Source organism: Martes martes (assembly GCF_963455335.1).
Source record: "Martes martes genome assembly, chromosome: 6".
Classification (NCBI taxonomy): Eukaryota; Metazoa; Chordata; class Mammalia; order Carnivora; family Mustelidae; genus Martes; species Martes martes.
The window spans coordinates 37,185,265-37,190,304 of record NC_137893.1 but is presented as its reverse complement, the minus strand read 5'-3'; the positions used below and the strand labels follow the sequence as shown (position 1 = coordinate 37,190,304).

Below are 5,040 nucleotides of genomic sequence, written 5' to 3'. Positions count from 1 at the left end.
TTTCTTATCCATTTTAACATTATTCTTATTTTTTTTCTGATTGAAGATATTTATGTATCTTTCTACACATAAAATTGTCATTCTAAATTATAACCAGTAATTATAATCACTATGTTAAACATTCTGTATATAAAAAGGAAGAAAATGAAGATCAATGTATGTATAGAGGCACAGAGGAAACTATACACGTTTATCACTTTGTGTATCATGACTGCATAAAATGCCCTTGCAAACATGTCCAACATCTCTGTACGTGGTTCAAACTGGTGGACATTTCAGTTACATCTCATTTTAGTTATTAAAAAACAGTGTTGTGATGTATATCCTTATGCACATGTCTTTGCACTTATCAGATTATTTAATTGATACAAATTCTCATAAGTAGAATTTCAATGTATGCCCATTTCATAATTGTGATATGTGGGTAAATATTTACAATGCATTTTATTTATTTATTTGAGAAAGAGAGTGACAGAACCAGCCCAAGCAGAGTTTGGTGGGGAAGAGGCAGAGGGAGAAGCTGACTCCCCACTGAGCAGGGACCCCAACACAGGGCTCGATCCCAGCACCCTGAGATCATGACCTGAGCCAAAGGCAGATGCTTAACAAACTGAGCCACCCAGGTGCCCCATATTGGTAGTTTCAAATGATAGTTTATGAATTTATGTCAGAAACTCTTAATAGTCTATTAAAAGACCTGATTTCCTCCATCATCATTAGTATCATTATGTCATTATTATTATGTTTGGGAAAAGGAAAATTTGCTTCTATAGACAAAAATGATACCTTTATTATAATTTGTATTTATTTGATTGCTAATAATGATTATGGGTGATACACATTTATTTTTAAATTACACGTTCATATTATTTTTCTATTTCTATTAGACAGTAACTTTTTCTTAATGATGTGTAAAAGCAGCTTAGTTGACTGTCAAACATTATGCATTTTCCCAGTTTGTCATTTGTCTGTTAAACATGTTTTTTACTACAGGTTTTTACTACAAGTAATGTTTACATTTTTTAGATTAATTTTGTGGAGCTTTTTTTTTCTGGTTTTGCATCAGCATTAGAAAGGGTTTGACATGCATAAAATTTGTTTTATGTCCATCTCCATTTTCTTCTACAAGTTTTAATAATTCCATTTTCATATTTAATTTAGAAATGAATATGGAATTTATTCAGGTATAAGGAATAAAGTAAGAATTTAACATTTTTCACAAATGACTAGTCATTTATCCTAATACTGTATATTCCCCTCAGATCTGAAATATTATTTTAAAATTTGGTTCTGTTTCTGGATTCAATTCTGTTTTAGCAAACTATATTTCTACTTTTGTTCTAGTTTTTAAATTACATCAAGTTCTTAAAATATTTTAATATTATTACCATTTGGCACGTTATGTTCCCATTAATAATTTATTTTTTAATTTGAGGGCTTTAAATTTAAGTCTTGTCTCTCAGAAGTCCTCAATAGTTTGCTCTTCCCCCCCCACTTTGTCTTCCATTTGCATAGAAAACTTATTGGCCTCACAGGAGTCTCCTAGACCTTGTGCTTTTTCTTAAGAGTTTGGGAACTTCATATTCCTATAGACCAAGCCTCACATTCCAGCCCAACTTCCATAAAGCTTATTTAGGGGATTATAGACTATCAGTCAAATTAATATCTTTTCCCACTGATTCCAGTTATTAACATTTACAGAATGCATAGCTACTTCAGGAATCTCAGAAGGGAGGGATAGCCATGCTAAGTTTGAATTTAAGCTTCCCTCTCAAGTGTCCTGGTCAATCTTTGTAGTTTCCCAGACCACATCAACATCGATAATGTTGGGACATTGTGGTATGTCCCAAAGGAGTATGACAAAATACCACACAAAACCTCACTTTTACTTCCGTAGTTATCCACATCATCATATGTTATTTTACTAAATGTTTCAATTATGAATATTTGCTAAATTTTATAAAATGCTTTAAATTGTATCTATACCAATGATCCTATTTTTGTCTTTTAACATGTGTATGTGAGCAATTACATGATAGAGTTACTAATGCTGAAGCAACCATCCTGCTTTTGTAGGATAAATCATGATTAGTTTATGATCTACTATCCTTTTGGTGCACCACTCTTATTTATGGTCATATAAAATATATATAATTGTTATGCTTAAAATGAAATTGTTTATTAGTATCTAACTTATATCAATCAGATGTTCACATGTTTATTCATAAATGAGAAATAATAAATTTACAAATATCTATTGAGTGCATACTGTATGGTCAACAGTGTTTAAAACACTCAGGTTTCATCTGTGTCTTCATGTAGTTTACCCTCCAGTGGACAGAGATACACAATAATCATGTTTAAAAAAAGGGAGTGGGGGGAAAGGTAAAATAAATTCACACTGTGATTCAACAAGTAAAATAAAATTGATTGAATTGGATAACAAGGGCCTGAAACAGCATTCTTCAAGGGAGTGTTCAGGGAAGGACCTTGAAAAATTGCCTTAGAACTTTAAGGATGAGAGGAATTCACACCCTAAGGAAGAATGTTCCAGGGAGAAGGCAAGAAACAAAAGTCCCAGAAAATTTCTAGGTTTTTTTCTGATTTTGTTTTAGTTTTGTTAATGCTAGTATTATTGAACAGTTGGGAGAAATTTTAGAATTTTCTGTTGTCTGGGATAGGTCCTGTATAATTTCAGTGAAATAAAGATTATTGATTAGTTAAAGGTTATTAATCAGAACATTTGCCAGAAAAATCCTAAAAACCTGGTTGCATCTGGTTTGGAATTTCTTTGATATCTTTTCTATTTATGTTTCTGGTTATTGGATAGCTCCTAGGTTTTCTACCATTTTAATATTTATGTAAAAAATCCTTATTTTCAAATTTATTTCCATCATATATAGAATATTTTCTCATGGTTTTTAATGTAACCTCTGTGATTGCTAGTTCTTTTTAATTACGCTTGTCAAGTAATTTTCTTTATTTCCTCCAAAAATGTTTCTAGGGTTTGCTGTTTTCATTGTTCTTGTAGCTGATTGTCATCTTTTCACAGAGTATCTATCAGACTAAGAATCATCAGCTACTCTTTCTTCTGCTTCTTAATTCCTTAAGTTATGTCTTTGGGTATTATCTTCTTGTCCTTTTTTTTTTTTTTTTAGCATCTTAGATCAAATTTTTTAACTAATAAATTGTCTTCCCCATCAAAAACTCTCTTTGATGACATAAGTTTGGATACATAGTATTGCAGTAATCAAAGTCTTCTCTTTGATCCAATATTACATAATAAGAGGATCAAATATTTTTAAGTTTTCATGGCTCTTATTTCTATATAACACATTGGAGCCACCAATTAACTTTTACTCATTTCTAGTTTGATTAGCCTTGTAGTTTGTAGAAGTTTCTTCCAGGTGTTAATAATAAGCAGATTTTTTTAACTAAAGTTTTCAAAGTTTAAATAAATCTGTATACTTTTACTTGTATCTGTAATTATGCTCATAGGAATTTAGTAAGTTCCTTAGGAGGTAGTAGCCTGACATCACTTTATTTTTTTTATATGAGCAGTCATCTGATTTATAAAAAGATGCAATAATATTTAAAGTGATACAAAATATCAATTTCAAAACAACATAAAAAAGTGAGTGTATTTAACATACTCAGCTCATCACAGAACAAATGGGTAAGAAGAATGATTCATGCTATAGCATATTGCCAATATGAACTGGCAACAAAAAGTTGGTAAAGGAAGGCAGAGGAACTCTGTCTTTTAAGAATTAGAACTGAAGGGCTCCATAGTCATCTGGCATCTGCTCCATGTTGTACCTATGATTAGAAATATACATGATGGGAACTCCAGGGATCTTCCTGATCCTTTGTTTAAGGTCCAGGTCAACTGTGGCCACAATGTAACACTCGTGCCTAGTTACTCTCTGTACGAAGCAGTCATCTGCATAGGTTCCTTTGTGTGTGCATGGTAATAGTTCAAATCTTGGATCCTTGGCAATCTTTAGAGCCGCTTGATACTTTTGCCCCAGTTTCTCAATTTCAGCCATTACACAGTCAGTTATACAAGGGATATACTTGGTATAAAGACAGTCCATCATTAACTGTACTAAGTCAAGTTTGGCCTTTAGCAGAAAAGTTGATGAAGTTTGTACCAACCACAATGTGGTAAGGTGAGCCCAGCTGTGTGTTATATTGGAAGAAGTCCCCTCAAAGGGGGACTTCTTTTTCCTTGAGTGCACTGGGATCTTTCTTTCCTTTCTTTTTAGGTTTTAATCTATCCTTCTCTTTAAGCCTCTGATCTTGGAGACTAAGCATTCACTTCATGGTTGCATACTTTCTTGCTTTCTTTTGCTTCCCCATGTTCACAATGTACATTTGTTACTTCCAGAATCACTGCCTGATATCACTTTAATTCATTCATTCATTCCTTTACTTAACAGATATCTCCTGAGCACCTACCTTGCATAAGCTGTTGCCCCAAGAAATGAGGACAAAGCTACAGGTAAGAAAGAAAAGATCCTGCCTTTTCGTGCTATTATAAATGGAATTAATGATGTGGAAAAGGGGGTGCCTGGATGACTCAGTCACTTAAGGATCTGACTCTTGATTTCTCTTAATTTTGGCTTAGGTCAGGATCTCAGGGTCATGAGATCGAGCCTCTGTGTGGGGATCTGGGGGTCATACGCAGCATAGAGTCTGCTTGTCCCTCTCCCTCCTCCTCTGTCCCTTCCCTCCATCTTACCTGCTGGCCTGGGCATGTGCACATGTGTGTACATTTTCTCTCTCTCTCTAATAAATAAGTAAAATATTGAAAAAAAGTGAACAAAAGTACACATACTGAGAAAGATATGAAATCATCTACAGTACTGTTCCTACAAAGATGACCAATTACCATGTTGGTATGTTTATTTTCTGTTTTTCTTAATAAGGTTTAAAATGAAATATTTGGTGAAGAGATTTTATTCCTTTTTTAAACATAACAAGCCAAATTCTGAAGGCAATCACATTAGAATTTAAGGGTCTTAGGTGGGTCAAGTA

At 33.2% G+C, this 5,040-nt stretch overlaps 1 pseudogene across 1 annotated transcript; it reads right to left on the bottom strand.

Annotated features, from left to right (window-relative positions):
• Positions 1-3,770: 3,770 nt before the first annotated feature.
• LOC308344779 (rRNA-processing protein FCF1 homolog) lies at positions 3,771-4,362 on the bottom strand (annotated as a pseudogene). The gene has a single exon. The product of its transcript is annotated as an rRNA-processing protein FCF1 homolog (transcript).
• Positions 4,363-5,040: the final 678 nt, after the last annotated feature.